The sequence below is a fragment of the Crocodylus siamensis genome, chromosome 2 (assembly GCF_052110815.1).
Source record: "Crocodylus siamensis isolate JL-2025a chromosome 2, ASM5211081v1, whole genome shotgun sequence".
NCBI lineage: Eukaryota > Metazoa > Chordata > Crocodylia > Crocodylidae > Crocodylus > Crocodylus siamensis.
This window is the reverse complement of record NC_143396.1, coordinates 222149460-222162348: the sequence shown is the minus strand read 5'-3', so window position 1 is coordinate 222162348 and position 12889 is coordinate 222149460. Positions and strand designations below refer to the sequence as shown.

The 12889-nt window shown below is 47.7% G+C and overlaps 1 pseudogene; it reads right to left on the bottom strand.

The window, feature by feature from the left end:
* Positions 1-10368: 10368 nt before the first annotated feature.
* On the bottom strand, positions 10369-11196 carry LOC149871753 (uncharacterized; annotated as a pseudogene).
* Between the last annotated feature and the right edge of the window lie 1693 nt (positions 11197-12889).

The window sequence follows — 12889 nt, the reverse complement described above, 5'->3', positions numbered from 1 at the left end:
CTTCAATCCATTAGTCTGAAAGAGGTTGAGGTATGTCCAAGTACTTTTATAGAAAGAAAAAATCAAGTGATTCAGAGATCTACAGTCTAGTTAGACAGAGGCGTAATTGGATCCAATGGAGAGAAGTTGAACCTAGAAGAATTCAAACTAAGATAAAAGTTTTTGACAGTGAGGGTAATATCTGTAATATCTTCTCAAGGGAATCTCTATTGCCTGGAGTCTTTAAAAGTCTGATATATTGTATCAGTTCAGTGATCCTATCAGGGAACAAATACATTAGTGTTCCTTGTACTGTTTGACTAGGAAACTACTCAGGAAGTCTTATGAGAGTTTGTGGGAGGTCTTATGCTGTTACTTATTATTTGTATTTCACTAGGCAAAGATAAAAATCCTTTGGGTAGGGCTTATCTCTTAGTCTGAATATCAAGATCTGGATCTCTGGGGACTACTGTAATAAAAATACCTAGACACAATTGAAATAATAAAATTTTGTGCAAGAATCCTTATGGCAGCTCAGTGAGTCAGCACATTTCTTTGTAAAAGCATACATTTAAAACTTACAAAAATATAGCTGTATTGATGAATATTGTGTCAGGCGAGTAGGGGGCACTCCCACGTTGAGCCACCTAGCTCACTGCACCCAACCACCTTCCAGGCTCTGAGTGCCTCCCTGGGGGCGCCTCGTGTCTGGCTGACCCCCTTCCTGGAGCACACCCGCTAGCCTGGGGGTTCTACTGCCACTGAGGGCTGGGCTTGATTCTGGCTCTGTGTACTCTGGGAAACACAGGCCTAGTAGCCCTCAAGAGTACTTGATTCACTTCAAGAACTTGGGATGCCTCCCTCAGTCGGAAGCACAAGTAGTGGTCTCCCTTAGCTGAACCAAGGGGACCCCAAGGCATAATCTAGACCCACTCCCAATAAGTCTCCCATGCTAGGTACAAAGGAGAATTTTATTGGTTACAAGGGGTAGGGTTGGAATAGGGTACAAGATAGAGCAATATCAGAGAAATCCCATAGAGCAAACTAGCATGGCTGGGTAGCCTTTGATCACGCATCTGAGTTACTGGAAGCTATATATCTAGTTAGATCTCAGGTAGTTTACTCACAAGCATCATCCAGAGGGAGGTGGAGATTCCCTCTGGAGGCAGGCGGTTCCTTGATCATGAGTTTTGGGAGACAAAGAACAAGAATCAGATGGTTTAGCTCTTCTCTCTCTCTGAGTCTTCCTCATGGCTGCTGCCCCCTCCTCCTGGGAAGTCCTTAACTTATATAGTCCTTATGACCTTATTTACCTGGTCCAATGGAGGCCAGCACCTGTTGGCTGTCAGCCAACCAATTTGAAATGCATCACTGGTTTCTGGGCAGACTGGCAGTTCCTAGCTCCGCAGGGAGCAAGCCCCTCACCCAGGTAGCTGATACCAGTCATGTAGGCAGAGGGAGCAGGTTTCCCCCCACCCTCAGAAATGTATCCAGCTCAGGTTACCTAAAGAGATAGGGTAAGGTGTGTACCCTCTGCAGGGTCCATCCTAACCAAATTGTCACAGAGCAGAGTTTTTGGGGAGAAACAGAGGTGGCCTTTTGCCACAAATATATGCAGCATAACTAGCTTGTCCTTTGAAATCCTCTCTTCCAGTATTTTGCTTGTAAAGGGTAAGAAGGTGGCTGGAAACTCTGTTGGACAAAGCATTACTGCAACAACCAGGAGGGATGGACATGTCAGGCAAAATGTACTTTCTTGGAAGCAGCAAGAGATACCTTATGCTGTAAAGTCACTGACCTTATTTCAGGTATTGACAGTTGGAAGGTGAATTGGCATTTGACCGCTTCCCTTCATCTGAGCATATGATGGCCTAGATTGCACAGAAGCAAAGGATGCTTTCTAATTGACTTCAGGACATGGCTCAGAAACCTGAAATGCTTCTTAGTATCAGCAATAAAAAAAACCCAAACCAAACAAACACTGAATTGCAGTTTCTTAGTTCAGTCTTTGAAGTGAGTTATATAAAGCTGACAGAACCTTGAAAATTTCTTGTGTTTAGAAGGCAAGTGAGAATTCATGGCAACTTTTTTACCTAATAAATCGTACATAAGATCTAAGGGCAGGGTTGCCTGAATAGTGAATTGTTGCTGTTTAATTACATTACAGTAACAGAAAAAAATGAGCCAGTCAGGTCAGGCCAGTATTGTGTTAGGACCTGTAAAACTGCATGGTAAGTCTTTGCCCAACAGAGTTCATTACAGTAATTACAGGTGACAAATGCATGGTCTATAGCAGGGGTCAGCAGCCTCCGGCATGCGTGCTGAGCATGGCACGCAAGGCCATTTTGTTTGGCACACTACCGCCAGCCTGCGCTCTAAGCAACTGCTGCCAGCCACAGAGCCTAGGCTGCTCCCAGCAGGTGGCTGGGAGGCTGCAAGCCCTGCTGCAAGCAGACCAGGCTCTGTGGGCCAGCTACAGCTGGGAGGCTGCAAACAACTGCTCCAGGCTCTGGCATGTTGGCAGTCTGGCACCTCCAAGGTAGACATTGTGGTTTTTTTGGCATTCTGGCCAAAAAACATGCCTACCCCTGGTCTATAGGCTGGATATTGATTATTTGGTACATTTAAAGTAGGGAACAGTTACATTTCTGGCCCTCATCTTTGGAAAAGATAAGGGGGTGTGTGTGTCTGCGTGCATGGGGGAGGGGGATGTTGTGTGTGAAATAAGGATAAGTTGATGCAGTGCTATCTTCCTGAGGCTACGAAATTGCCTGAAACAATCACAAAACTGTGGCTCCCCCATCCTCTATTTCAATAACTGCAGAATAAATGCTGAAATCTAGAAATAATGCTTCAGGTAAAAGATCCCCCCGCCCAGCATTTAATCAACATAATAGCTGCAATACAATTAAGGATCTCTGTGTAAGGTGTTATACCACTTATATGTATACATTATGATGTAGTCTTTTTCACTGCATGGCCTATGTCTATGCACACATGCTTCTGCCACCAGATGTTCTGGTGGCAGACAGCTGCCTCTACCAAGCTGCCAGAGTGCATACAGAACCGCAAGTTTATTGTGATTCTATGCAACGCCAGTGTGCATTTGTGTTGTCAGAGTACAAAGTGCATTTTGGGAGAGCAGCAGCTGTTGAATGGATCACAGCAGCTGAAGGTATGGGGACTGCACATGCCTTCTGCTGACTACCTAGTTTTGGCAGCAATGCTTCTCTACTGGCAGAAGTCAGGGTTCTGCTGGTGCAGAAAGGCTTTATGTATTCTAGTTTTCTCAGTAGAACTGGAATAGTGGAGTGCAGAGTAAACCACAACCACATGCTATTATTCTTTTTTTCCCCCACAGAGCCTCTGCCTCTTTCAGGGCACAGGATGGATGGGGGAAGAAGAAAAAGAGGATTATGTGTATATGTGGGTAGTATTGGAAGAATAGACAGGAAGGTGCAGAAAGGAGAGAAACAGTGCTAGTCCTGGAGTGATGTTGAATAGGACAATAAGGTATTGGTAAAATAAATGCTATCTAAAAAATCATTTACTGCATGAAAGGTAGATTCACTTCTACAAAAAAAGGAAAAGAAGAAAAGTCAGATCTCACATGGGCAGCATGGGTAGATTTGCTATCAATTGAAGGGGTTATATTATTATTGTAACTTTTATGCCTCATCACACTAACTATAATTAAAAATGAAATTTAGGTTCAATTGTGCTTCAAAGCATTGCCCTCTGTGAGGGGTATATCATTAGTTCTACAAGGCAAAATTCATTTTCTGGGGAGAGATCAATGAATGAAATGATTTGGTATTTCAGATTGCACTGTCCCCAGCCAATTTAAGGTAAAATAAACATTTCTCATTAGGTGATTTTCCTGCTCTGAGAGAGAAATTTAGTAGAGATCCTTATCAAGAACCAGTTAACTAAATACCTCCCATCATCTTCAACAAGTATTAGAGCTATTAAGGCCTATTATCCCATCTATTAAGTAGATAGAACAGACTGCTGGCTCAGCATAACTAATATGCCTAACGGAGATTACAAGTGAGCTGATTGGCTGCCCCCACTTTACTTTTCTGGGCAGGGCCTTATGCTGTCCTTTATTTGCAGCTCCTAACTTCAACTGATGTTAGAAACAGCAATCACCATTTTCTTTCTAAAACATGAAAACCTTTCCTCTCCACTATCATTCTATAGGATAATAACAAACATAATTTAAGTACTAATGCAATTCCAAACTGAACAGGATAGAATGGAGAAAAGTGCATAAATACCCTGGGGGGCAGGAAATCTAAATAGTGGTGAGTCACATCCTCAAATCACCACAGCCTATGGCCAGTTGCCTGCAACTTGATCAACTGTGTCTCGACAATTCAATGGAAAATACACCCCCCCCCCCAATTCCTCAAAACAAAGCCGAAAAAAAGTGTGGAGGTGGAATGGTTTAAATAGGAAAATGAATCTGAGATTTCAGAATCAAGCTGTTTCTTATTGCCTCTGGCAAACTGAAAGTATGTATCATACTTAAGGAAAATCAACATTGGACGCAAGCCCTTATGCCCTTTATTGTATAATTTATCCATTGCTTTTTTCTTTTTTAAATATTTGATGGAAGTAAAGGACTTCTGCAGTTTTCCCTCTTTATAAAGTCATAACTAAAAATTTAATTTTTACAATGAGAACATGTTATACGGGCTAACATTCTCCTTTTTTTCTGGTTTTCCACAGTAGTGTTTCATTCAAACCACACTTGGCCATTTTTCACTTATGTATTCCACAAATATTTCTCTCCCTCTTGCCCCTGTGCCCCACAGCCTTCAAGTGGGATATAAATGCAATAATATATAGCTTAATGGTCACCTTTAATTTCCATCCTGCATTTTGTTTGCTTTACGCTGGGTATTACTGGATAATTCAGCCACTGCCCTGGAAAGCTGCCATTTAATTAAGAAGGAAGGAGAAAAAATCCCAGCTGTGATAGTAGAAGGAAATGTGTGTAATAGTAAAAAAGCTATTAAGGCACAAGAGTAGCCTTATATAGATACTGTTATTGACGTTATCCAGGGGTGGGCAATTATTTTGGGTGGAGGAATCCTTACTAAGTTTTGGCAAGTCATTGAGGGCCACATGGGTAGCCTTTACCCTTGACAGCTGCCCCACCCCTTGTTGCCATCTTGGGACCGGAAGTTCCTCCCTCTAACCCCTCACCTTTGTCACCAGAAGTCACTCCCCTTGCCCCCTGGAAGCATTCATTTCAGCAAGGGGGCTTGCCATCTCAGAACCAGAAAAATACCAAATTATATTCTAAAAATCAAACATGTACTACAACATTCATTAATTTAATTTCAAAAAATATTTTTGTCCTGATTTTGCATGTGTTTTGTACATAGAGGTGATAGTATAATAGCTTAAAATGAAGTCTTACTCTTGTATATTGTGGGAGGGTGGGTATGAGTTTGTGGGTATGTGGGGTGTGGGGGAGGATTTGGGTGTCTGTGTGGGATTTGTGGGGGATAGATAGGCATGGGGGTGTGGTTGTATGGGGTGTGTGGATTTTGTAGAGGGCTGTGAGTGTGGGGGGAGGGTGGCTGGGGAGGGTTGTGGCTTGTGTGCAGGGGGAGGGTTTGCCTGCAGCCCACCCTCCTGTGTTGGGCAGAGCCCCCGCCAGCACTCCTGCTGCTCCTGGCCCCAGAGGGCTGGCATGAGTCCCATGTTCCTGCTCTCTGCCACTTCCACCATATGCTACCACTGTCCTTCCCTGCCACTTCCACTCCCCCCCAACACACACACTCTGGCACCACATCCCAGCTGCTCCTGCAGTCCCGGTGATACAGCTAGGAACCAGGTGTGCTGGAGCCACCGGTGGGCCAGTGGGGGGGAGTGGGAGGGCTGTGGCAGGTGGGGTGAAGGGGCAGTGAGTAGGAGCATGAAGCACAGCAACAACTGGATGGGAGTATGGTGCCTGCACCGGTGCACTGGGGCCAGCACTGGTGAGGTCCAGAGTGAGGCAGCAGAAGCATGGGGTCCCGGCTGGCAGGGGCCTATGGAGCTGGGCTGGATCCTCCTCTCTTTGCTTGAGCAGTGTAGCCCAGCTCCATCAAGCTCCTGTTGGCTCAGACCCTACACTCCTGCTCAGAAAATGCTGCTCAGCACAGGGGAAAATGGCCCAGCCTCACTACCATCAGGCAGTTTTAGGTGCGTCCACCTGGAGCCCATGCTGTGCTAGGCTGTGGTGCAGCTCCTTTCACCGCCACATCTGTGCTGCCAAGTGCGGCAACAGTGACAGTGTGGAGCAGCCGCAGGGTAGTTCACAAGTAGCAGTGAAGGAGCTGCACCGCAGCTTAGAGTGCCACAGTCAGCCAGCGGCTACAGCAAAACCTGCCCAGTGGCAGCAAGGGGGAGGGGCTGCTTCCCCCCACAGCAGTTTCTGCCCAGTTGCTGTTAGCCTGGATGGATGAGCCTGGAACCATCACATGGCCTAGGCTCAGCAGCGGCAGCATGGGACAAACTGCTGCTCAGCTTGGGCGGGAACCAGCCCCTCCTCCTGTTTCCACGGCCGGCTCTCCTTGGTGCAGCTGCTCGGAGCCCACATGGGGCTGCCTGTGCCTGCTCTCTGCAGCCACTGCTAGCCCATGAGGCAGTCCAGAGACAGCAGTGATGCAGAAGAGATGCAGGACAGCCCCACGTGGACTCTGGGAGGCTGCACCAGGAAGTGCTGGCCACAGTGGGTAGGGAGGGGCCACTTTTCCCCCATGCTGAGCAGCAGTTTGCTCTATCCCCCCACTGCTCAGCCCAAATGGGCAAGTGTGCGGGTGTGTGGGATTGGGGCTGTGCACACGAGTCCCCTCCTGTACTGCGGGGCTGGAGTGGGGGGGAATGGGAGCGAGTGGGCACCAGCGCTGGCAGGGCCCAGAGCAGGGTGGCAGGAGCGCGGGATCCCAGCCGGCAGGGACTCTATGGAGCTGGGCCAGCTCCCCCCTCTCCCTGCTGGCACAGCCCAGCCCAACTGCACAGACCCTTGCCAGCCTCTGCCCCGCATCCTGGTGGTCCACTCTGGCCCCTGCTGGCATTGCCCCCAGGACACCGGTGCAGGGCCCATGCTCCCACATGGCTGCTTGCTTTCACTGTCCCCACCCCCACTGCTGATTTCCCCACTTTTCTGCTCGCCTGCTGGCCCCTCTGCACCACATGGCTCCCAGCTGCATTGCTGGACTGTGGGACTCAGCTGGAGCTGGCCTGGCCCCAAGGACCATTTTGTTTTAACTTCCATTTCAACATTTCAACAGGATGGTGTTTTGTTTGAGTTTCATTTCATTTCAAAAGCACTGTTCTGTTTCATTTAATCGAAACTGTTTTGCTGTTTTGACATTGTTTTGACATTTTGCCCATAGGCTATAATGAAGAAGCACGAAACTGCCTATAACTTTGCCATTTCTTCCCTCATTCAGATGAAACCTGCAGGGATGGTAGCCCATTCTGAGGCCATGAATCCTGCCAAGTTTCAAGGAGATATGTGAGAGGTTTCTTGGAAACTGCTCCTGAGCTCAGTAACAGTTAGACCCCAAGGCAGAAAGCAGGCCAGTTCAAACAATGCTGCCTTTTTATGCTGTTTTTCCATCCCCCCACAAGACCACTAGGATTGAAAGGGACCTCAGGGAAGGATCACAGTCACTGGCCAGCAACACAGTTAATATGAGAGCAGTCCTTCTGCCCCTTCCTCCCCACCCTTACTTTTTGTTTCCCTGCGGGCGAGCCCAGCTTGAGCTTTGAAACTTGAAATGTTTCAAAACTTTCAAAATGTTTCAACTGCCCTCCTTTCATTTTGAGGCTGTTTTGAAGCCCTTCGTTTCATTTAGTTCGCTGTTTGAAGCTTGAAATGAGCCGAAACAGCACTGAAACGAAATAGCTGGTAAAATTTTGCACAGCCCTATAAAATAGGCATACTATCTAAGCAATACCATATATAATGGCTTGTTATAAAAATGCAGTTACCAGGTCCCAAACCATGCTACATTTTGTTGTGGCTATTTTCTATTATGCATAATTGGCTGCACCTCATTTCTTCCCCCAAATGATCCAAATTATCCTGAATACAGTGGTAAATTACCACTAGCTGTGTGTACATGAAACAAGAACACTAGCTGTGTGTAGATGAAACAAGAGGCATGTGTGCATGACACGTTAAAGTGAGCTAAATGCCTTTGCACTGCTTTAATGTTGTCTGTGTTTGCATGCCTCAGCAGTGTATTGCGCATTGATTCCAGCTGCTGTAGGAAATTTGGCAGAGTAATGCACCTTAAATGACTTGGGGCGCAGCTGCCCCTACAGCCATGGAGTGAAACCCCCAGCTCCAAGCAGCTCCATGACTCTGCAGGAAGCCCTGCGAGCAGCCTGGCAGCAACGTGGGAAAGCAGTCTCCACCTAAGGAGAGTGGCGAGCCAGAACTCTTTTTCCTGCCCCCCCTGGAACCTGCCTGCCTGCCTGAGCTGCACATGGGCCCGGTGTTTCCCTCCACGGCTGTGGTGTCCCTAGGACTGCCTGAGTCGGGTGCCTGTGGTTGGGTGCTGCAGGGGGAGGAGCCGCTGCTGCTGTGGAGGGAAACACCAGCCTCCTGGCCCTGAGCACAGGGGCTGCTCTGCCCACTGACAGCGTGCCTTCCCTGGAGAGGCAGGTAAGTCAACGGGATGTATCCACAACACAGGAGTTTAATCAGCCCTATATTGAAGCGGTGTTTTTTAAAACCCATCACTTCAATTTAGAGCCCCCATTTCATCTATACATGCCCACTGTGAGCTTAACTCTTGGGCATCTTCAGTGTCAGGAAACAATTCCTAATGGTGAAACCTGTTGAAATCTTCCAAGGAAGTGGAGAAAGCCCAGTTGCCTGAGTCATTTAAAAGTGCTTTGGATAAAAAATTATAGTATATATGTGATAAGGAACAATATTGGATTGGCTGGGTCTAAGAACTAGATATTTCATAGATTTCATAGATGTTAGGGCTGGAAGGGACCTCAAAGATCGTCAAGTCCACCCCCCTGCCCCAGGGGCATGAAGTCGGCTAGGGTCAAAGGATCCCATCAAGATAAGCATCCAAACATTTCTTGAATGAGTCCAGAGTAGGTGCCTGCACCACTTCTTCAGGGAGTCTATTCCAAGCCTTGGGGGCTTGGACAGTAAATAAATTTTTCCTTATGTCCAGCCTAAAACAGTCTTGAAGGAGTTTATGACCATCAGTCCTTGTTATCCCTTGGGGCACTCTGGTGAGTAGATGTTCCCCCAGATCGTGATGCACACCCCTTATATACTTACAGCCAGCCACCAGGTCCCCCCGAGCCTGCGCTTCTCCAGGCTGAAGAGTCTCAAGGCTCTCAGCCTGTCTTTATAAAGCCTATTCTCTTGCCCTCTGATCATGCGCATGGCTCTCCTCTGGACTCTCAAGTTTCTCAATGTCATTCTTGAATTGTGAAGCCCAGAATTGGATGCAGTACTTCAGCTGCAGCCTCACTAAGGCCAAGTACAAGGGGAGAATGACGTCCCGGGATTTGCTTGAGAAGCATCTATGGATGCAAGCCAGAGTTTTGTTTGTTTTACCAGCTGTGACATTGCATTGGTGGCTTACGTTTATCTTGTGGTTAATCATGACCCCCAAGTCTCTTTTAGCCATGGTGCTAGCGAGCGTAGCATTGCCAAGCCTATAAGTATGCTGTGGGATTTTTTTCCTCGAGGTGGAGTACCTTACATTTATTGGTATTGAACGTCATCAGGATCAGGTTTGTATCCGTGCACTTACTAAGCTTATCCAAGTTGGCCTGGATCACTAGCCTGTTCTCAGGTGTGGATGCTATGCCCCAAAGTTTTGTGTCATCATCGAACTTGGCCAGTGCACTTCTGACACCAATGTCCACGTCGTTGATAAAGATGTTAAGGAGAACTCGTCCAAGGACAGAGCCTTGGGGGACACCACTGGTCACAGAGCACCATAATGATTCTGTACCACTGACTTTTATTAGTGAATGTTTAGGATTGGGAATCCAGAAAAAAGATGACAAAGCTGGTATGGAAATACAGAGTGCCCGAGTGAGGGACTAACAATAGAGGGATGGGGGTGAGGAGGGGAGTGCAAGTAGGTTATAGGAGATACAATGTTAGCCAACTGAGCCTGGGGGTGGGGGAAGGGAGAAGGGGAGGGAGGGGGTTTGCAATGCTGAGAGAGAAAGGAGATAGATACACTCAAACCTGTTACAATGGTCTGCAATGGTGGGGGAAGTGGTTTGGAGGAAGTCTTTCAATCCATATAGTCTCATTGCGGGGGTCCTCTTTGGGTGGAGCGGGGTCGTCTATGGTCAAAGAATCCTCTCGGAGTGAAGTGAAGGGGGGGTGGTTCAGGCGGTGTCCTCCGGGTCTGGTCCGGTGGCAGCTCGTCTGGTGGGGTCGGAGTACTGGCAGTGGCCCGTGATGTGTTCCATGTAGATGTTGCGGGACCAACGGATGATGTCAGACACCATGAGGCAGCGCATCAATTTGGCGTAGCGGTGGGAGACGCGGCAGGCGCGCAGGATGCTCTTGTTGCTGGGGTCCCAGGCTCCGAGCGTTCCCACGATGAGTGCGTCGACCATCACGTCATAGCTGCGGCCCCTCAGGGTGTCAGCCAGCGGGGCGTACTTCTCCTGCTTGCAAGCCCGGGTGCCGGTGAAGGCTTGGCGCCGGTTCTTGAAGGGGATGGTGACGTCCATGATCACCACTTTCTTGGCCTCTTCGTCAGTGGTGACTATGTCTGGTCACATCTGGCTTTCGCAGCCCGGGATGGTGCGGTTCATGGAGATCTCCCCGACTGTGGCCGGGATGGCCCTCACCATGCAGTCCTGGACAGCGTTGTGGCAGAGCTGCCAGGCTCTGGCGTGCGGCTTGCAGCTGCACAGCACATGGGGGAGGGTCTCTGCCACATAGATGCACCGTCGGCACCTCTTGTCCCGGTGGCTGAAGTGCATGGCCCTGTTCAGAGGCAGGCAGTTGAGGTGGATGCAGTGGAGGAAGTGCCAGTCCGCAAAGTGCGTGACGCTCCCGCTGGGCATGTAGTGGTTGCTAGCGTCCCACTTCAAGGTAACGTTGAAGACCTCGCCCTGGTCGGGTTTGGCCCTCAGGTCGCTGGGGTACTTATTTCGGATGGCGTCCTTCAGGAACTTCTCCAGGAAGATCCTTGTGCGGGGCATAACAGTGATGTGGTTGGCGTGCGGGGCTGGTCTCTGGGTCCAACCTCAGAACCAATTTCCTAGCCATTGGACTGTGGTGTAGCCAAGCCCACAGTTGGTCAATTTTTCCATGAGGAGATCATGGGACACCAGATTGAAGACTTTTTTAAAGTCCAGATATATTACCTAAAATATCTTTATCCTGTCTGAATGTTGCGGGGCACAGGGGAGGAAATACTTTACTTAAAAAGTATTCTAAAGACCAGATAACCTAGATCTCCCAAAGGGGCTAATTATGTCTCTGTTAATATAGAAAGTGCTTTAATTTTGCATATGCCCTATTATAAGGGTATGTTGACTGTGACTGCAGTGCAATGTAGGGAATCTTTAAGTAGCTAGAAGCAATCTAGCTGCAGTAGCCCAGAGGCAGCAACTGTCAGCTTTGTAGGCAGGTTTTGTGGTTCATACTGAATTTCATGTTACTGTGGCTAGACTGTTACCAGTGTTGGCGCTAGCTATGTTAATGTTGACTTACTTGCATCTACACTACACCGAACTCATGTTAGTGACTACAGTGTAGACATACCCTGAGATCTTATTCCTGTTTATCCTTGTTCCTCTCTGTCCTTTTAGTGCAGTGTTGTAGTGCCTTGAGGCCCAAGAGATTTTCTGTTTTACAGAAATGTGTGATTTACTTGGTACATTTCAATTAATCCCAGGAAAGTGATTTATTAGGAAAGGCAGGAATTTTAATGGTAAAACAATCAAACATGACAAGCTATTAGAAAATTATTCTTTCCAAACTAAGCCCACGACAAACAAAATCAGCTTTATGAGTATTTTTGTGTGTTCTCCTGTTTATCCTGTTCTGAGCATTATTAAAGTGAGCAGGTATCCTTAGAAAGCCCACCTATTGTTACAGCAAACCCTGACCTTGCTAGCTGGAGACTCCTAGAGTGAAGCTTAATGTCAATTTTAGGAGGTTGAAGCCTGCCATCTAGTGACCAGCATCTGGATCTTAATTGCACTGATGCAGAGACAGGAGTCTTGGAAAATTACCATAAAGGAAGTGAAACTACAAGGATTTGGCATCAATTCTTCTTCAGGAAACTGTAATATATTGGTATGCAATGTCTCGCCCCGCTAGCTTTTGGTCAATAAATGATCTGCTCTTTCAAATCAGTTTCAAGGTTGAAAATTTAGGAAAAAGGACAAGAATGAATATAACAGAACCACCTGTTTCATCCAGAGCTAATCTCTGTTTTGAAACAGAACCTCTGGCAGCCGTATTACCTCAAACACAGACTAGCATGTGCCAGTCCCCTTGAGAATAGCAGCATTACAATGAAATAATCTCAAAGCTGTAGCACTACTTCCATAAAAGAAGCATGGTGTTTGAAAGCCCAGAGTAATTGGTGGGTTAAGCAACATGGCCCTAAGCCAGGCCTCTGTCAGTACTTATAAATATCATAGGCGATGTGTAGGGGGAGTATGGGGGACCACGTGCTTCCCTGGAGATTGGCAGCCGCTGAAGCTGCCACAGGTTCTGCAGGCAGTTGCTGCTCCTCACTCCTTGCCCTTGCTGCTGACTCGCCTGCCGGCATCTGGGGGCGGTCCCTGGTTGCCACTTGCTGCTTCTCCTCCCCTCTCCCCTGCTGCTGACACTGCCGCCAGCATGTGTGGGCGGTCCCCTCTTGCTGTTTGCCACCCACTC